The sequence below is a fragment of the Rhinopithecus roxellana genome, chromosome 14, assembly GCF_007565055.1.
Source record: "Rhinopithecus roxellana isolate Shanxi Qingling chromosome 14, ASM756505v1, whole genome shotgun sequence".
NCBI classification, from domain to species: Eukaryota; Metazoa; Chordata; class Mammalia; order Primates; family Cercopithecidae; genus Rhinopithecus; species Rhinopithecus roxellana.
The window spans coordinates 1777231-1798829 of NC_044562.1; the positions used below are offsets into that span (position 1 = coordinate 1777231).

General features: G+C 40.0%; 1 protein-coding gene across 3 annotated transcripts in view; it reads left to right on the top strand.

Moving 5' to 3' along the window:
- The first annotated feature begins 548 nt into the window (after positions 1-548).
- GTDC1 (glycosyltransferase like domain containing 1) overlaps positions 549-21599 on the top strand; it is a 388102-nt gene continuing 367051 nt past the window's right edge. The window contains exon 1 of one of the 3 annotated variants that reach the window (XM_030916918.1): positions 549-647. The gene's annotated coding sequence lies outside the window, so the exon portion shown is untranslated. The remainder of the gene's footprint in view (positions 648-21599) is intronic. The other 2 variants (XM_030916919.1, XM_030916923.1) reach the window with 2 other exon arrangements.

Sequence of the window (21599 nt, forward strand, 5' to 3'; positions counted from 1 at the left end):
GGCAAAGCAGCTGTGGAGGACGTACGGGCTGCAGAGCAGGTAGGGGTGCCGGCAAGGGAGCCGGGAACGCACAGGAGCCCTGAGGCTCTAGCAGGCCGGGGAGTGGACCGGGAAATGAGATGCAAGCGTCTGGCCGGAAAACTGCAGGAGGAATCCGAGGTCGACCTAATGAACAGCACAGACCTTCCAGAAGGAAAGAGAAGGTGACTATGTGAGCTTAGAACAGGACTAGTAGGTTGGGGAAAGAGTACGAAAAAGCTGAAGGGGCGGACAGGGTGCTGACGAAATGGGAAAGGGCGCGCAGGGAGGTGGGGAGCACAGCGAGGCCGGGGGACAGTGGGCAGGTGCGAGGAGCCTAGCCCGCGGGCGGGGGTGGGGGGGTGAGCGACTCGCGCGGGCGGGAGCTGCAGCTGACTCACGGACCTAGCGCACGCAGAGTTCGGGCGGCGCAGAGAGGCGGAGCCTCGATTGCGCGGGCGGGCCGAGGGGCGGGGCCAGCGCCTGACGCGCCTGGAGGCCGCGGCGGCCGCGGGCCGGGAGGGGCGGCGGCATCCGCGGCGGCCGCGGGGGAGGGGCACGGCGTCAGCGCGTCGCCGGCTGGGCCGCGCCGGTGGCCAGGAGGGAGAGACAAGGAGGAGGAGGAGGAGGTGAGTAGGCTCCGGGCTGGGGAGCCGCGCGGGCCGGCGGGGAGGCGGGGAGCGCGGCCCCTCCCCTCCCCGGCGCCCGCCTCGCGGGGCTGCGCTGCGCGGAGTTCCCAGAGGGGCAGCAGCAGCGGCTGCGGCGCGGGGAGCTGGGGGCGGGGGGGTGTGGGGGAGGCGGAGCTGAGAGCCGCGCGCTTCCCGGGCGCACGCGCTGCGCTCCCTGCGCCGCCGTCCGCACCGCGCTCGGAATGGGGCGTCCAGGCCGTGGCGTTTTGTTCCTTCTGCAAACTGGTCCTGTTCAAATTGCGTTTTCTTGGTGCCTACACGTCGTGCGTGCTGGTTTCCGCAGCCCGGCGCTCGGCTTCTTCCTCGCGCAGCCTACAAGGACGGGTGGGGGCACGTCGCCCTCGCGCGGGAGAAGGGAGGCCGGGCGCCTGGGTTGGCCTGAGTTGGCTAGGGTGCTTCGCCGACCACCAGGCTGCCGGGCGCTTGGCCCCTTGCAGTGCGAACCCCAGGCCTTCTTGAGGGAAACCTTCGCGTCTGGCTTCTGGTCGCCCTCAGTTACCAGACCTCCCCAGCGCCTCACTCTCCTCTGCCAGACGAGTGTGAGGACCCTCACTGTGCCCCCCATCCCGGAATCCCCGGTTTGAGGATTAAGCACATAATTTCCCATTTTCATCGGGATCCAGACAATCCCATTCTGTCCAGGTGGAAAGATTCTCTGAATTTAAGTCTTGGGAATCCAGCAGCGAAATTTAACCTTTAGTCCCGAAGTAGTTTTTTTGCCTTCTCCCGCACATACAACTTTTATTAGAGTCTTCTGACAACTGCTGCATTAGCTTATCTTGAGATTCTTAAGTTAATACCTTGAGGCGGTGTGATGTGAGGTTCAAAGAGAAGGCTTTTACAGCTTTTCCTCCACCTGTATCGCAGTTTGAAATGGAAAACGTGAGTTGATGATGATTTTCCACACGAGATGGATTTCTGTTTGCAGCCCCCGGCTGCCTTGGCTCACCTTGGTTATTTGGTGCCTACCCCTGAAGTTGATTTTAAAGCTGAACATAGTGGTAAGGTAAAGGAGCTGCTGAAAAAGAAGTTCAGTACAATTCAATAGAGCCATTCTATTGGCTTCTATTAACCTGTTTAACCTTAAGCTTTAACCATGACAGGAGTTTCATGCAGGAACCCACATACCAAGTGAAATATTGAATTTTAATTGGTGCGTTCCAGGTCTGATTTGGATTAGATTCTTCTCGGCTCCCACTCCCTTTTGGTATACATTTTCCTTAGGGTCCTCTACTGTATTAAATGAAACAGTTTTAGTATTGAGGGTCACGAAACTTTCTTTGACATACTTGAAAACAATGAATAGGTAAAATCTGAAACATGATACTTGCAATAAGGTAGGAAATAGTAAATTTTTTAACATCACGTTTGCAAAGTTAAGATGGCTTCTTTAGTCTTGATTTGAAAATTTTGTTGACGTTTTAATCTTATGCATCACAGAAGTACAGAATTTTCGATGTGTAAGGGACTTTAGTAGTATAATCCAATCGCATTATTTTATAGAGAAATTGAGAATCGAAGGCAGTTTCTTGATGAGATTTAGCAGGAGCCAAATAGAACTAGTTGTCTTAATTAAACACTTACCTAGGTAATTCAGACCTCTTCTATTCTTGTACTAAAGTTTATTTGATTATGGCATCTTAAAAAGCCAAGTAATTAACTAAATTTAATTTTTTTCCCTTAATTTATGATTTGGACCCATTAGATTGAAATGCCATAAATTATTCATAGGAAGTATTTACATTCTATCAGTTTAAACATTACTTTCCAGTTTTTTCAAATTAGTAATTATCTTGCGCTTCAAGAATCGATTCATATTTTTGATTCGGATAGCCTACGTCACTTCCAGCAGATTGATATTTTAAGAGTCTTAGAGTTATGGTGTATATAAACCTTAATATAGTCATGTGTCATTTAATGACAGGTATGTTCAGAGAAGAGACTTGTGGGAGCATCATAGAGTGTACTCACACAAATCTACATGGTATAACCTACTACACACCTAGGCTATATGGTATAGTTTATTAGTCCTGGGCTACATCTCTGTTCAGCATGTTACTGTACTGAATACTGTATCTAAACATACCTAAACTTAGAAAAGGTACAGTAAAAATACGGTGTTACAATCTTATGGGACCACAGTTGTATATTCGATGTCTTGTTGACTGAAATGTTATGTGATGCATGACTATCACTTAGGAAGGGAAATCCTATCACATGTAATAATCTAATTCCAGCATGCCCAATCTCACATTTCAAAGTGGGCCTCAAATGCATGAGTCTTGAAGTTCTTGCTGTGGTGAGATGAATTTTTTGCATCCCAGAGCACAGTGTTTAGTGTAGACATTTAGTAAGTATTTGTTGGCCTGTGTGCACTTTCCTGGTAGGCGCTTCGTGAAAGTTCGGCTATGTCCTACTCTTCTGTGTATACCCATTTTCAAGTGTAGTGGGTACTCTTTAAATGCTTATGATCTTGTTGGGCTTTATCAAATTTTTGAAGGTAGCAGAGTGCCAGGAAGTCCTGAATCATGATATAGTAAACTTGAAATAACTCAGTTCCTTTTTTGTGTTGAACCAGATAACTCTGTTAGGTTGAATTCCAATATTGAAAGAGGTAGCAGGTGTCAGATTAGAAAAATTGGGGGAAGAAATTAACAGTGCGAATTTTGTTCTTTAACTTATGTTAGTCACTCTGATATTGGGAAAGAACATTACTTTAGTAATAGAACACCTTAGGTGAGCTAAAATAATACAGTGTTTCCACGAGAGCAAAGTGTGACAACATGAATTGAGTGACCCTCTTGATTGTTACCATAGGCCACATTTTACAATCTTGGTTTTATTTTATAAGGATGTTTTTCAGGATATAGACCTTTGTAAGGAACATGACTTTCAGAGTTCAGACTACCTTGGCAAATTGTCTCAAATGGTATTTTGAACAGTTTTAGGTTGTATTTGATATATTACGCTTCTTGTTGGTGTTACATGAAGGACACTGTGTGTTCTTTTTCTGGTATTCTTACCTCTTCTCTTTTTTTTTTTTTTATGTCAGAATAGCATGTTTTTTAATTTTAGTTTTTTTGAGGCAGAGTCTCGCTCTATCACCCAGGCTGGATTGCAGTGGTGTGATTGCAGCTCACTGCAGCCTCCGCCTCCCTGGTTCAAGTGGTCTCCTGCCTCAGCCTCCTGAGTAGCTGGGATTGCAGGAATGCACCACCACGCCTGGGTAATATTTTTTGCATTTTTAGTAGTGATGGAGTTCCACCATGTTGGCCAAGCTGGTCTGGATCTCCCGCCTTGGCTTCCCAAAGTGCTGGGATTATAGATGTGAGCCACTGTGCCCTGCCTGGTTATTTTTTTTAAAAACTGAGGAAAATTTTCAAGCATTTCTCTTGGAAAGTACAAACCAACACTCCATTCTTTAAATTGCCGGGGTAAAATTTGGGCTGAGCAGATGCAGAGCCAATTCCATAGGCTGATTCCTAGTTGAACATGTAGAGTCATAGAGGTAATAGCCTTCATAGGGATGTCTTTGAACTACTTTCATTTTTTTTTTTTTCTACTAGTATTATTACTGAAAGCAGTTGTACGGTAGAGTAGGATGGTGTTTAATTTATAGGAAGCAAATCAGCTCACATCTATCGTTGCTGGTTCTGATGTCAATCCTAGTCTGCCTGGCCTACTCACTGCCAGATCAGTTTCTTCTATTCAGACCGAAGATATTTTAAGACCTCTGTCACCTACAACAGGAAGGATTTGGAATTATTCTGGTGCCCTGAGCATCCATTGCTCACAGAGTATGCTGTCTCACCATATCCTTGGGATGTACTCAGTTTGCCTGCAAGATTTTCATTTTTAAAGCACTTTTCTCATACGGAGTTTTGAAATAATGACAAACACCTTAAATAAGTGTGTGTGAGGTATCTAGAATATTTCAAAATAGTTGTAGATGGAGTTAGGATATAGAATCAGACAATTAATAAGAATATCTAGTGCTTTTTCCCTGTGCTCTGTAGGATCACACAAGTCATTTAAACAGATGATAATTTTTTTTGAGTATTTAAAAAATAACCACAACCGGCGTGATGTCTCATGCCTGTAATCCCAGCACTTTGGGAGGCCAAGGCTGGTGGATCACCTGAGGTCAGGAGTTTGAGACCAGCCTGGCCAACATGGTGAAACCCCATCTCTACTAAAAATACAAAAATTAACCTGGCATGGTGGCACGTGCTTGTATTCCCAGTTACTCGGAGGCTGAGGCAGGAGAACCGCTTGAACCTGGGTGTCAGAGGCTGTGGTGAGCTGAGATCATGCCACCGCACGCCAGCCTGGGCGACAGAGCGGGACTCCATCTCCAAAAAAAAAAAAAAAAAAAAAAAAATAATAATAATAAATAAATAACTGGAGAAGCAATTCCACAGTCTTTCCTTAGTAAGTGATAAATAGTCCATAGAATTTATATTTCTTGGGTGGTTTCTTTTTGTATTCCAGGTCCTTTGTGGAACTGGAACTTTGTCTTAAGCCTGTTTAGTCACCCTAACAGCTTGATCTCCTCTCCTTGCTATCTCCCCTACCCTTAGGGAGCCAGGATCTATTCTTATCCATAGGTAGGTGGTTATGGTCTTGCAGAGCCAAGATCCTGTGATGCTGTTTTCTGGACTCACACTCACCAGACTGACCCTTTAGATACTGAGATCTAGGCTCCGTGGCTGTTATAATTTGAACCTTTTTGAGGGTCAACTTTTCTTTTGCATCAGGGACTCTAGGACACCCTGGATTCATCTGGTCATGAGTTAGAATGCCTTTCCTGACTAGCCAGCAGTTGGATTCTTTGCTTTCTTAGTGGAGACAGTTAAGGGTGTCTCCCATAAATCAGTGATTTTTATGCAGTTTCAATGGTAGCTCGTTATTTTCAAGTGTTTAATTTCCTGCCTTTTTCTTCTCTTAGTTTTAAACTCTCGTTTGATCAGGTATTGGGGTTCTCAGGACCCCGTGTTGGGTTCTATTTGCTGGAGTGACAGAACTCAGGGAAACACATTTACTTGTTTATTATAATGGATATTGCAAAGGCTAAGGTGAAGAGATGTGTGGGGCAGGGCATAGGGGAAGGGGCACAGAGCTTCCATGTGATCTCTGAGTGTACCGCTCTTTGTTCAGTTATCTGGAATCTGTCTGAACCCAGTTCTTTTGGTTTTTGTGGAGGCTTTATGACAGCATTCCTTCCTCCAGGGTGTAGAATGGGATATTCTATGGGTTGGGGGTGGGGCTTGGGAAAAACATTGAGAGTCCTGTCTTGGGGCAGGAGAAGGTCAGAGGCTGTCTCCTGAGGCCTAACACACCCAACATTGTAGCAAAAGACTGGATCAAGGGCTGTGGTAGTTATGAGCCAGGAACCATGCATGGAGTCTTCCTATTTCTCTCATCTTTCTCTCTCTGTGTGGTATATATAAAACATCATAGGTATCTATTACACATTCCTCTACATGGTCATTATTTGTCTTTACATCTAGACCATGTGTACCCCCGGGTTGGAACTGAAACCGTCCAGTTCCTGGAGGTGTCCTTAGCACTCAGTACGGTGTCTGGCACATAGCAGGTGATAAATATGGATTAGATATCAATTTCTCACAACAGTAAGTTCTGTTATCAGTGTGGGAAGCCAGTGTTCATATAGAAGTTTAAAATTAATTCAAGTAACTTAGATGTTTCATTGCCATCATTAGTACTAGAGAGTCTGTATTTTAAATTATAGGCATATCCATATAGAAAATGGCAACAGTCACCTGACAGGACATTTAATTAAGAAGAAAAGGTATATAATTTTCACTATGTTGTCTTGTAAGGCATTGGAGATTTCAGTTTTTTGTGAATTTGATTAATATGTGTATATTATCTTATATTTCTTACAATTAGTTTTATTATGAAGAAGTGAGTTTAATGGCCCTATTTTTGTTCATTAGTAATTATATACTAAAGGGTAAATTCTCATTAAAAGGCCCTTAAATGCCTGCTCGTAAAAAAGGGAGACCTCTTTGATTTTGTTCTCTATATGATCCCAGTTATTGTATTGAGGCAAGTCATCAAACTCTTTAGTGGTCTAAACCTTTAATTTGGTTTCAGAACAGTAGTCATGTATTGAACACCCAAATTACCATGTCTTTAACAAGTAATGCAAACACTCCGTATTAAAAACGTAATGACCACAACTTTTTTTGTAAAATTTCTTGTGCTAATTTTTTAAAGAGGACTTTTGAATTAAATTTATCGTGAAGGGCAAAATCTTATACTTTTAATGGTGGGACAGTGTGTATATATGTGTAGAGGCGAGAGGGTGGTAATTTTTGTAGTGGTATTTTTAAGTGGACAGTTCACTAATTATGTTGAGGTAAACGCTTTACAACTCTAAAAGGAAAACTTCAATTATCTGAATGAAATGAGGTACATGAAATTAATTCAGATAAGTGGGAGAATCTTTGGTGTAAATGATGCATGTCAAGGGACGTGACCTCAATCTTGATTTTTTTTTTTTCTTTTTTCTTTTTCTATGTATCTGTCAGCTGCTTACGAGATTGTGATTCTTTTAGGTCATGTTAGGAATCATTGATGGGGGAGGTGAAGTTGCTCTGTAGTTTTGTTTTTTCTTCGTTACATAGGAATCCAGAGTGTGGTATTCTGTGACGAGTATAATTGCTCATCTCTCCCCTGTACTGCCTGCTGTTTTAGGTGGTACACCACAGCCTTCCATTTTGTCACCTTCCTGTCAAACATGTGTGGGGACTCCTTAAGAATACAACTCGTTTGAAATTAAAGCCACACTCCTCTGTCCAATCTCAAGATGTTTATAATTCCTAAAAGTTGAGTTACGGCAGGTTATAAGAGCGAATTGAGTTAGATGAACTGTGTTTAAATATTAAGCAGCTATTTTGCAGTGTAGGCCCTTAAAATAGAAACAAAGGGTTGGGGCATGATGCCTAGCCTTTATAGATCCTAATTTGAAATGAAAATTTTATGGATTGATTAGAGTTTTAGGAAAATGATTATCTGCTGCAAATTACTAAGGTTTGCAGCATTCCTGGGCTCCTGGCATCTGAAAGCTATTGTGTAATCCGTGGAAAGCCTGTGTAGGTGTGATGACATTGTCTTCTAGGCTTTTTTTGTTTTGTGTTTTTTTTAAATGGAAGCAAGCTTGTTTCAGCCACAGAGATGTGTACTGACACCTTATAAGTGAATTTACTTTTTTCTGTATTCAGAACACCTGAAAACATGGCTCTTTATTTTCAGTGTGCACCAGCTTCCTTTTCACCTCTTGGTCTTTAAGATACAAGATGATTCATATCTTGATTACCTTGGGTAGGTGGGTATGATATCAGCAAGCTCTGTATCCGGACCTTGTGAGCAATTCCTAGGTCATTGCCTGAGACCTTCTTAAATATATGCAGGCAATGTGACTGCAGACTTTGAGTTTCACAGTCAGTCTAGATTGATTTTGACTCTGGGCCATTTATGAGCAGCAAGCCTTTGCGGGGAGTTAGTAACTGCTCCGAGTTTCAGTTTTCTCATATCCCGTGGGGTGATTAGTCTTTTTTAGTGTTATTATTATTATTATTATTATTATTTTTGTAACTTAGTTGTATTAATCTGTTGTCGTATTCAAACAGTGTGAATTAATGAACTATCTAGAGCATATCATTTTGAAAGGAAGTAGGTTTTACACCATTTAAAGACAGAGGTAATCAAATTAGTAAAAATCTTTCCAAATAGAAGTCTTTCTCAATAGACTTTAAAACTATATAAGACTCTTGTAGTTATCAGTTTATTTGTATACAAATAATACACTCCTGTGTGGTATAGCAAGACAGAGTATGTATTGTACTCTGCAGTCAGACAGACTTGTATATGGATGATTCATCACTTTCCACTTGGGTAACCTTGGGCAGGATACTTTACCTATTTGATTCAAAGTTTTAGTCTGTAAAACTAGTAATGAAGATTTAAAGAATAGAGATGTAAAGAACAATAAAGGAGGCTGGGTGCAGTGGCTCACGACTCTAATCCCAGAACTTTGGGAGGCCGAGGTGGGCGGATCACCTGAGGTCAGGAGTTCGAGACCAGCCTGACTAATATGGTGAAACCCCATCTCTACTAAAAATACAAAAAAAATTAGCCAGGTCTAGTGGTGGGCGCCTGTAATCCCAGATACTTGAGAGGCTGAGGCAGGAGACTCACTTGACCCCAGGAAGTGGAGGTTGCAGTGAGCCGAGATCATGCCAATGCACTCCAACCTGGGCAACAGAGCGAGACTCTGTCTCAAAAAAAAAAAAAAAAAATAAATAAAAAAAAAACAGTAAAGGGTAATAAGGACAATAAAAAGGTGGTTGTGAAGACTTAAGAGGAAGGTTTGCAAAATACTTGATTATGCCTGAATTCAATAAATACTGCTAGTTGCTGTTGTGACCTTGGACAAGTAACTTCACCTTTCTTCATCACAGGTTTCCTTATCTGTAGCATAAGTATACAGCTAACTAATAGGTTTAGTATGAGGATTAAATGAGATAATACATGTAAGTGCTGACTAAATATTAATTGCTATTGTTGTTTATATAAACAAATTAGACCAATTTTGATTTCAAGAATTCATACACATATTTAGTATATTTATTATATGGGGGATATTCACTATGGATTTGGGGATGGTGACTTATTTGTAACTTTCAGTGTTTCCTTGAGATGACAGTTCACAAATTGTGGTGTACAAATCCCCAGGGATCACTGAGACCCTTTCAGGAGTGTCCATGAGGTAAAAACCATTATCACAGTAACACTAACTTTTTGACTTTTCTACTGCTTTGACATTTGCCCTGATGGTGTAAAAGCAATGATCGAAGAAACTAAGCATTCTAGAAATTAAATGGAAGTAAGACCCAACTGTACAGTAATCATAGTACTCTTCACAGCTGTGCATTCACAGAAAAGAGAAAAAGCCACTTTCACTTAAGAATGTCCTTGATGAAGTGATAACAATTGCTGATTTATTTAATTTTGACCCTTAAACATACTTTGTTTTAATATTTGGTGTGATGAGATAGGAAATGTGCAAAAAGCATTTCTGCTTCATATCCAGAGTACGTTGCCTGTCTAGAGGAAAAATACATATGTGATTTTTCTTTTTGAGTTGCTAGTGAAACTATCCAAATTTTGCATGAAACATCATTTTTACTTGAAAGAATGAATACCAGACAAACTGTGATTATTCAGACTTAGAAATTTGGCAGTCATTTTCTTGAAAATGAACAAAGTGAGCCTGTCACTTCAATGAAAACAACTGACAGTATTGTTGCCAATGATAAAATTCAAACTTTCAAGTGAAAATTAAAATTTTAGAAAACTTGTGTTACCTGCTGTGCTACTGTCAGCTTCCCAGTACTTAAAAGATTTTCCTGATGAGATGGGTGGTGATTTTAATGAATGTTGAGTTTTTGCTGTTGTATGACGAATTGTGTCAAGATTTGTAATATCTATATAACTCAATGAACCAATATTTTCAAAGTGACCAGTGTTACAAAATTATGGGTGAAAGATCTTTTCAAAAAGCAAGTAACAGAATACAAAGAGGTCATATGTATGAGATTCCATATTTTGACTAACCCTTAAGAAACTCTTACTTGTCAAGTTTTGGTGTAGTATCAAAAAAGAACATCCACAGTTATCTGAATGGGCTGTTAATACGTATACTTCCTTTTCTCTCACTACGTATTTGTGTGAGGCCATTTTTTTTTAATGTAGCTCAATCAAAACAACATAGCACAGCAGATTGAATGTAGACACCAACATGAGAGTCCGGCTGTTTTCTATTAAGCTAGGCATGAAAAAAATTTGCAAAGCTTTTATAACAACATAATTTTTTGCACAAAGCTTTTTTCTGTTTTGAAAACATTGTTTTCCTAAAATGTGTTGTCTTATTACATATGTTATCTTATTTTTTAAAATAAATTGATAAATACTCTTTTTCTCATTTAATTTCTAATACGGTGAATGTTGATAATTATAAGCCACATAAACAGAAGCTCTTGGGAATACTCAGTAATTTTTAAGAACACAAAGTGGTCCTGACTAAAGAGATTGAAAATGGTTTCTTTAAGGAAAGAAGGCCAGGTTCATCAAATGAACACAGTTATAAAGTTTTAATTGTTTGAATATTCCTTTGGAACATGGAGTTAACATGCCTGTAGTTTCTTTTTCTGGTTATAGGAATGTATCGGTGGACTACTGTGCCATTTTCCAAATATTCAGAGGGTAAGAAGGTTTTTGTTTTTAAAATGGATGCTACCTGCGTGGTTGCCATACCAAATTGAGATATGGTTAATGGTCATTCTTTGTCAGCCTATTCACAGTTGATACCACTCTGTTGGTTGTGAGATATACCTGTGGTTTCAGAGCTGTTCACCATGGCAGATGACTTCAGGGTTGTAGTGACTCTAACTTTGCAGGACAGGCAGGAGGATTGCTTAAGCCCAGGAATTTCGAGTCCAGCCTGGTCAACATAGCCACACCCCATCTCTACAAAAAATTAAAAAGGAAAAAATTAGCCCAGTGTGGTGATGCACACTGTAGTCCCAGCTACTCGGGAGGTTGAAGTGGGAGGATTTCTTGAACCCAGAAATTTGAGGCTGCAGTGAGCTATGATTGTGCTGCTGCATTCAGCCTGGGTGACAGAGTCAGACTCTGTCTCTTAAACAAACAGACAAACAAACAAACAAACAAGAAACCAATTTTCTTTGACGTCCGTACACTAGGCTAATCCGTCCTGACATTTTTTTAAGCTATTTTCTAGTACCGTCAATCGACAATTTATGAGTGAATTAACTATCTGCAACAATGTAATATGAATTACAGATGGGTTCTGTAGTGCCATTAATAGTACGAGCGTTTCAGCCTCATTATGGACTAATTAACATCTTTTTGTGTGGAATTATACTTTTGACTTCTAGAAATCTAGCCAAACACATTTCTCCGGTGCAGTCCAGCAGTGACAGGAAACTCTTCTTTTTCCCTCACAACAGAAACGGAGTTGTTAAAGCTTTAGTGATAGCAAGAGAGGCATTTTGAAGCAATGCTCAAGAGACACAGATATCTTGGGCATCCTACGTGGTGATGGGTGATAGGTAATGCTTTCAGATGAAGCAAGTATAGAAACTTTGGGCCAAGTAGCAATGGTGGAGGGAAAAAATGGATATTCTGGATACTACTTGGTTGGGGGGGTTGATATATTCTCTTTGGTAGCAGATGCTAAAATGTAAGAGATGTTTTAAGTTGGGTGTTTCTAAGTTGGGAAATCCATCTATATAAATACAATTTTCTTGGGCTCTTGTTATGTGAACTGAACTCAAATAATAAAAAGACAGGCCAGTTGGTAACGTTGAACAAGTCTTTGGCCAGAAGTTTCAATGTAAAAGGAAAGTGATGAACTTCAGGGGCAATCGTGACCAGGAGGAACAGTGGAAGCCAAGAGGAATGTTGGAATATGCAGACTGTTCACAGGGCCCCAAAACAAATCCACCATACAGGAAGGCTGTTAGAGCAGGGACAGAACTGATGATCAGCTGGCATAGTTCAAAGAATGCTGTGACTCAGTCCCTTGCCCACATGTCTTTGGCAGGAAATACTGCCAGACTAGACTGATGTCTAGTACTGGAAGTCCATTACAGAGAATGGTTGATATAAAGCAGAAATTCAGAACCAGGAGAGTTTGGGGACATGGAGCAGGCCAATGTTGGAGAACTGGAATTTGACCTGAAGGTGAACTCCTTGTCTTCTTCCTGCCCAAAGTCAATATTAACTCCTTGGATTGAGGCAAAACTGAGCCAAGAGGGAGACCAAGGTGACTAGAACTGTCTGCATTGTAGTAACAGGTCTGACCCAACAAATACTTCAATTGAATGCGTAGAAGTAAGACAGGGAAACATTATAGTCTTTCCACTTAGGTTCTTCATGTAACATACAGTAGATATCATGTTACCTACTCACCAAAAAAATAATCTAGGCCAGGAGTTTGCAAACTTCTCCTTGGAAGGACCAGGCAGTAACTATTTTAGTCTTTATGGACCCTATGGACTCTGTTGCACCTACTCAAGTTGGCCACTGTAGCGTGAAAGCAGCTGTAGAAAAATACCTAAATGAAAGAATATAGCCATGTTCCAATAAAGCCTTATTTATGGAAGTGGAATTTTAACTTCATATAATCATCACATGTCTTCTTAAAAGTATTAGTCTTCTTAAAAAACCTGTTTTCAACCATTTAAAAATATAAACTCATTCTTAGATCATAGATGTACAAGAACAGGTTGCATGCTGGATCTCAGTACCCAGGCAATAGATTGTTGACTCTTTTCAGGCAAATAAATTACTATCAGTCATGATGCTGAAAGCTTAGCAGTGCTGAAATAGATGTTTTCTAGGACTATGCTATTGGTGACACTGTCTTATTTTATAGGTGACAGTGATGATAAAAATCCATCTAAGAATTTAGATGTGACGTCTGCAGCAGGTTCAAATCTCTCAGCTATAAGACAAACTGGATACTTCCTAAAGATTGCCATCTATTATGCACAGAGCCAAAATCCGTTACTGAAATTGTCTGGGTGAGCCGCCTGCTGGGTCCAGTGATGCACTGGTAGACAAAGGAGTTGAAAAAGAAGTTTGGCATATTCTTTGGATGACTGGCAGAGTGTGACACAAGTAGGGCACCAAGCCCTACTATGATTCCAAGGACTTCAGGACTGAAAAAAAAAAAAAAAATATATATATATATATATATATATAAATGAAAAAATTTTTTGGTGGTATTGGTTGGTGGTGTTCAAGTAAATTTGAGCTTTACTTGGGGAATGTGTATTATATTATCATTCCATAATGTAATTGCTTTGGTAATCAAGCTTTAAAGATCTTATATTTATGAAACTCATATAGTTATCACCTTTTAGTATTGGGTTATCTCACTCTAAGGGAAATACAGTAAAGAAAAACGTCTTTTGACTAAAAGGGTTGATTGCAGGCCTATGATTTTTGTGTGAAAGTGTTTGCTTAGGGGATTCTTGAAATTTTGCCTTCATCTAGAGTATTTAAAATGTTTCTATTTGCAGAAAACTATTATACTCGGAATTTTCTAGAAAATGTCCCTTTCAGTGGACTCTTCAATAGTGAAATATCATACTGTACAGTATTAGTGTGCATAGAACAGTTGAATTCATAAATTAATATTTTTGGACCTATTAACTAAATTAAATTCACTTAAAATGATTTGGCAAGCAAGTATGAACTGAAAATAAACCTATATATTTTTATTTTTTAGAAATATTGAATCAGAAGAAAACTGGAACATCAAAGTATTCTCTGAACCAAACTGATGTTTATTTGGTTGAGAGTCCTTGCTTTTGGTATACTATTTATACCAGTAATAGAGGATTTGAAAGCAGTACTGGGAAATGAGGTGTGTGGAGTCTCTCAGTGTCAAATCCCATTTTTTCCCTCAGTGAATCTTTAACATTTAAATCTTAGCATTCAACAAAAACTCTACAGTCTAGATGTAAACCATAGATTACTTTTTGTATAGCATATACAGTTCATCAACAAACAGTAAAGGTTCCCTCGTGACTTACCTTGAAATCTTTATTCAAAGCATATACAATTCAATTTGTCGTTGTGCCACTGCCACCACTGCATGTTTCTGGTCAGAGTGCAGTGCAACTAACATCGCCATCCTGCTAGGAAAAAGATCTGCAGGTTGCTGGATAGTGGAAGTTGCACACATCTAATTTACAAGTCGGATTAAAGATCAGAATCTTACAATAGCTTTATGTGGAATTGATTTCATTTCATGGTTTTTAAGCTGTTTTTTCATTGAAGCAATGCCTGTAACTGAAAGACAGGTGTGTTGTAGCATTTGAATACCTTAAAGTCTTTTGAATCAGGAATGAAAGGGATGTTCTGGATTCTAAAACTCAGAGATTTTGAATTAAATGCCATCATTCATTTATTGTGCCATAATTGAACTACCTTGAGAACTGAATTTGGAATTACTGTGGTTAATATTTGGAAAGCTTTGCTTTTTTCAAATATAATTCACTTTAGGAAGGACCACAATTGTGTGCGTGTGTGTGTTTGTTTATTTAAATAGAGCAGCAGGCACCTTTTTACCTTATAGATAAGGTAAATTTAATAAGAAATACGTGGTTTTTGCCGGGCACGGTGGCTCAAGCCTGTAATCCCAGCACTTTGGGAGGTTGAGACGGGCGGATCACGAGGTCAGGAGATCGAGACCATCCTAGCTAACACAGTGAAATCCCGTCTCTACTAAAAAATACAAAAAACTAGCTGGGCGAGGTGGCGGGCGCTTGTAGTCCCAGCTACTCGGGAGGCTGAGGCAGGAGAATGGTGTAAACCCGGGAGGCGGAGCTTGCAGTGAGCCCAGATCCGGCCACTGCACTCTAGCCCGGGCGACAGAGCGAGACTCCGTCTCAAAAAAAAAAAAAAAAAAAAAAAAAAAGAAATATGTGGTTTTTAACATTGATATCCCATTCTATTTAAGAAATTGATATCCCATTCTATTTAAGAAGTCCATTGTGGCCTTTCTGGAAGCCTTCAATAAGGGGAAAGGGACAATGAGTAGAACACTGTAGATTGCAGTTTATGTTTTTCCTTTCAAGGCAAACCATTTTCAAAATATAATAATGCCAATGAATACATAAATCTAGATTGATAGATTGAAGTTATTTTAAGTTTACCTGTGTATATTAAAATTGAGAGCCATCTCATAAAAGTGAGTATAAAAAGTTGTTCATTTTAGAGTGCATTGTGCCATTTAATTGAATTAGAGAACACAGATGCAAAAAATACATCTTTTAGATGGTTCTTGAGCCATTAATTGATTTGTTGAATATAATCAAGAAGAAAATCCAGATGTTTAAAACTAGTTTTGTATCAGGTCAAAAGAGTATTTAGCTTTATCCTCCTCCACTCCCTTGTCTGGTGAGTTCTCATAAATTGCTTTCTGAAATGACAAAACATTGGGATTTGGAGAACCTTGAGAATTCATCCGTTTTATCTTTTTCTCCAGTATGTTTTACAAAGGACCCATTTAGTCATGATATTTATAGGATATGAGGAAGACAGTGATCCTGGCTTTCATGGACTCCAGAAAAGATTTTGGAGAAAAATTAATGTAAGGTAAGGGTGTAGTAGCTATGCATTGCTGTATTCATTTTATTGTTCTTTTCTTTTTTTTTTTGTTACCTTGAAGATCTTGTTGCATACCAATTTGCTGTATTCATTTTAGTATAGCTATGACTATTTAAATGCGTTCCTTTCTAACCTTCCTTCTAACCTCAAAATCCCTGGTTAAGGCTTCTTTTCTTTAAAGAAAGTCAGAGGTAATTTTGTGAATGGAGAAAGTGAGGCTATTCCAGACATTGGGAAATGAGTGGAGTATGAAAGGGAGAATGAGATCTAAATGTGTTGTGATAGATAGTAAGATCATACATGAACACTCTATTTTTGGATTGAGAAGGGTGCTAGAGTAAGTATATCAATAGAATAGAGTGGCTTGTTATCGTTATGAACTGTTTAGTGAAAGTCTCCAGTATGCCAGACACTGAGTAAGACATTTTGCATAAATTCAAAGTCTTTCCAAAATCTTGAAAGCAGGTGCAATTATCCAAATTTCCTTATGAGGAAACAAGTTAAATGGTGTATACATAATCTTAGAGTAAGAATTGAAATAGAGAATCCTACAGCTAGTGGCTCATTTTGTGCAGAGACCTTTTCTTTCTGGTGATTGTCTGATAAGTTATTAGTAAATAGAAAAGAAATCTGAAAGGCCAGCACACATGTAGGAAGATTTTAAGATTAACAGCTTTTAACATAAGTGACTTTGTGTTGGTGTTGTAGAATGACATTGGAGCCTCCTTGAGAAGCAGTGACATATTTGCAGACATATCTGGACACTAGAACTCAACCATCTAATGGGTTGCCTTTATTATTAATAAAGTGTTGTATAGCTGCACTTTCAGGTGTAAGTGATGCCATGGTACAAAACTCATATACGGAGGGCAGGTGATCATGAGCTGCCAAAGAAACTGGTATATATCATAAGCTGAATTGGATCAACTCCAAATAGAATCTGTAGAAAAGTACTTGAAAGAGGACTGGTTCAAGCAGTCATCTGATACAAAGCTGACTACCAAACTTTGGGATGCAGGGATGATAACTGGATAATGGTGTCATGAAGCTCATTAAAATGAGAACTATAAGTGTTTACAGGCTTTACAAGCAGATATATGCAGCTCTGTAGCAAAATATCATCTTGGAAAGGACACTTTCAACCATTTGGTTAGGAACAAGGCCTTAGCAGCAGCATTTTTTTTTTTTTTTTTTTTGAGATAGGATCTCACTCTGCCCAGGCTGGAGTGCAAAGATGTGAACATGGCTCACTGCAGCCTCAGCCTCTGGGCCCAAGCAGTCCTCTCACCTCAGCCTCCTGAGTAGCTGGGACTACAGGCATGTGATAACACCCAGCTAATTTTTTTTAGTTTCTGTAGCGATTAGGTCTCGCCATGTTGCCTAGGCTAGCATTTTTAAAAAATTTTTATTTTATTTTTATTTTATTTTTTGAGACAGAGTCTCGCTTTGTCGCCCAGGCTGGAGTGCAGTGGCCGGATCTCAGCTTACTGCAAGCTCCGCCTCCCGGGTTCACGCCATTCTCCTGCCTCAGCCTCCGGAGTAGCTAGGACCACAGGCGCCCGCCACCTCGCCCGGCTAGTTTTTTTTTTTTGTATTTTTTAGTAGAGATGGGGTTTCACCGTGTTAGTAGCCAGGATGGTCTCGATCTCCTGACCTCGTGATCCGCCCGTCTCGGCCTCCCAAAGTGCTGGGATTACAGGCTTGAGCCACCGCGCCCGGCCTAGGCTAGCATTTTTAAATGTAAAAGACAACTGTGCGGCAGGGTGTTGAAGTCAAATGATCTGGTTATGTTTTTTGAGGTATAGAGCAAAATGATATGGGATATTTGGCTTTGCTGTTTGTCCCCCAGGAGGAGTGAAGTAAAGCACAGCCAAGGTGATAGATAGTGTCACGGTGGAGCCTAAATGTGAGTACTGTGGCACCTTGGTGAGGGATGTGGTAATGAAGACAGGACAGGTGAAAATGAATGAAATCATGAACTCAAAATGTTAGAGTGAAAAATACTTTTCTAATTGTTTGAAAATACAGAAAAGAAAAAAGCAAACAGGTCGTAGGCAAGCAAATAAGACAGTTGGACAGAGGTAAGAAGTAGGAGGGCTATTCAAGAGTGAAGTACAATAGTCCTAGAAAATTTTACTCAAAGAGGGAGACAACTTGGGAAGAGAGAGCAGAAAAATGATTTAGAAATAAATGTTATTGAAATATGTGAGTGAGCTGCTCAAAGACTGCCAGGAGACAGAGAAAATACTAGATAAGAAGGAACAAATGATCTTGAATATGAAGTTGTATTCCTATCTTTTGGTGGTCAAAGGTGACCGGCTAGTTCAGGTAATGGCTTCCCAAGAAAAGACCTGCTGATTGTTCCTATTTGTTCTGTGAACATTTATGGGTATTTCTATAAGCCGGACTTACATCTTATGATACTGGGTGACTTGGATTTGTGATTTAGAATCTGACTTAGGCTGTAAGTTTGTTATGATTATTATCCATATTATTTTCAGCTTTTGGGCAAAAGATTACACTTTAACTGGCTATCCTTGCCATCGTCTAGAAGTAAGATATCAGATGTGACTTTAAAAATTAACTTTATGGACTGGATGTGATGCTCATGCCTGTAATCTCAGCCCTTTGGGAGGCTGAAGCAGGTGGATTACCTGAGGTCGGAGTTCCAGACCAGCCTGGCCAAAATGGTGAAACCCCATCTCTATTAAAAATACCAAAATTAGCCGGGGATGGCGGTGCGTGCCTGTAATTCCAGCTACTTGGGAAGCTGAGGCACAAGGATCCCTTGAACCCGGGAGGCGGAGGTTGCAGTGAGCCGAGATCACTCCACTGCATTCCAGCCTGGGCGATAGAGTGAGACCCTGTCTCAAAATAAATAAATAAATAAATAAAAATTAAAATTAACGTTATGGAGTATAATTTATATCCAATAAAGTGAACCATTTTTTTTTTGAGACGGAGTCTCGCTCTGTCGAGTGGCGCAATCTCTGCTCACTGCAAGCGCCGCCTCCCGGGTTCATGCCATTCTCCTGCCTCAGCCTCCTGAGTACCTGTCACTACAGGCGTCCGCCACCACGCCTGGCTAATTTTTTTTTTGTGTTTTTAGTAGAGACAGGGTTTCACCATGTTAGCCAGGATGGTCTCCATCTTCTGACCTCGTGACCCTCCCATCTGGGCCTCCCAAAGTGCTGGGATTACAGGCCTGAGCCACCATGCCTGGCCATAGTGAACCAGTTTTTAAGTGAATTTTGACATGTGTATGCACCCATGTTAACTATCCCCCATTCAAAAAATAGAACATTTTATAATCTATAAAAGTTCCCTTATGCACCGTTTTATTTATTTATTTATTTATTTATTTATTTATTTATTTATTTGAGACAGAGTCTTGCTCTGTCACCCAGACTGGAGTGCAGTGCCATTGTCTCTGCTCACTGCAAGCTCCGCCTCTTGGGTTCATGCCATTCTCCTGCCTTCAGCCTCCCGAGTGCCTGGGACTACAGGCGGCCGCCACCATGCCTGGCTAATTTTTTGTATTTTTTAGTAGAGACTGGGTTTCACTGTGTTAGCCAGGATGGTCTGGATCTCCTGAGCTCGTGATCTGCCCGCCTTAGCTTCCCAAAGTGCTGGGATTACAGGCATGAGCCACCGCGCCCGGCCCCCTTAACACACTGTTTCTATCAGGCCTTCCCTTTCCTCATCTCCCCACAGGCAGCCAGTGTTCTGATTTGTATTTCCATAGATTAGGTTAGCCTGTTCTTGAGCTTCATATATATGAGATGATAGAATATATACTCTTTTGTATCTGACTTCTTTTCCTCAGCATAATGTTTTTGAGATGAATCCATGTTGTTGCATGTATTAGTGGTTCATTCTGTTTTGTTGCTGAGCAGTGTTTTATTTTATTGTAATTTGTTTACCATTCTTCAGTTAATGAGCATATGACTGTTTTTCTATTTATTGGCCATTGCAAATCATATTACTATAAACAGACTTTTTTATAAGTCATTTTATGAACATGTATTCCATTTTCTCTGGGTTAAATACCTAAGAGTGAAATTATTCTTTTATAGGATTGGTATGTTTTAATTTTATAAGTATATATATAACTTTACATGTGTAACTTTTCCTAAATGGTTATACCCATTTCTACCATGCATTGTTAGTTCGAGTTTGTAGATGTCTGTGTTTTGTACTAAGAATAAATATTGGTTTGTACTAAATGATTCTTAGAAAGCCAGAGAGCCGGTAGGAGTATTCTTCATGTAATAGCTGAAATCTAGTATATTTTAAAGATACATGTATTTTTTTAAAAAAGCCCTAATGATAATAAGATTGATTATTAAGTATATATGAAATTATTGATAAGTAGATATGCAGTTATTGACCTGGTTGGTTGCACAGAATTTCTCATTTTCAATTTGCAGGTAGCATGTTTTAATCTAGATTCTAATGTGGACATTTCCCATTGTAAATAGTTGACTCTTCACAAAATGTATATTTAATTAAATATGAATAATATTCATCTTTACGGTAAAATTTGTATGACCAGTTGAAGAATCTCCTTTTTTCTTTTTCCTTGATATGTTTAGTCAGTACTTTCCCCCTCATGTTTTAGTAAATCTGTATTTCACATTGAGTTGCTTTAAATGAGAGGTCTCATAATAGGTAAGTGGTAAATGTTGGGGGATTATACACTTTTGGTAATAGAATGATGACTAGGAGTTGTTTGTTTCAGTATTTTTGCTAAAGCTCCAAAGCTGAAACCAAAGGGTAGTAAGTAACCCTGCTTTCTAAAGAGGGATGTGGGGCTTAGTGAAAGAGAATAGACTTGGTTCACCCACAACACCTGTTTCCCACATATAGGAGAAATTAGAGAAGAGATTAAAAGTGTCATTCAGATGGAGCTGTTAATCTAGTGAGGAGTTAGTTTTGTGATATTTCTCTGTTTCTCCCCACATGGACCTTTTGTTTCCAACCCAGGATTTGGATTTGTCTGCCAGAAGTGTAGATTGATTATGTAATTTGTCTAGATGTTTAATGAGCTGCAGAATCTTGTTTCCTTATGCTGCAGTGGCACCTTCCAGAGAGTTTTTGAGAAAACGTGATTATAGTCCATTTTCACACTGCTATAAAGAAATACCTGAGACTGGGTAATTTATAAAGAAAAGAGGTTTAATTGACTCACAGTTCTACGTGGCTGGGGAGGCCTCAGGAAACTTACAGACATGGCGAAAGGGGAAGTAGGCAACATCTTACATGGTGGCTGGCGAGAGAGAAGGATGAGCAAAGGAGGAACTTGCCAAACACTTATAAAACCATCAGATCTCAGGAAAACTCACTCACTATCATGAGAACAGCATGGGGGAAGCCATCCCCGTGATCCAGTTACCTCTCACTGGGTTCCTCCCTTGACCCCTGGGGATTACAATTACCATGAGATTTTGGTGGGGACACAACGCCTAACCATATCACATGACATTTCTGTGAGCTGGGAGCACACTTGAACATAGACTTGTTCCTGGAGGGGAGGAGAATGACTGGAGCTAGCTGAGATGGCATGTTGAGTGAGAGAGCAGTAGGTGGAAGAGTCTGCGTGTGTCCATCTTGTGTGGTTAAGAAGGCATGACTTTTTTTGTGGTGTAAGTGGTGATG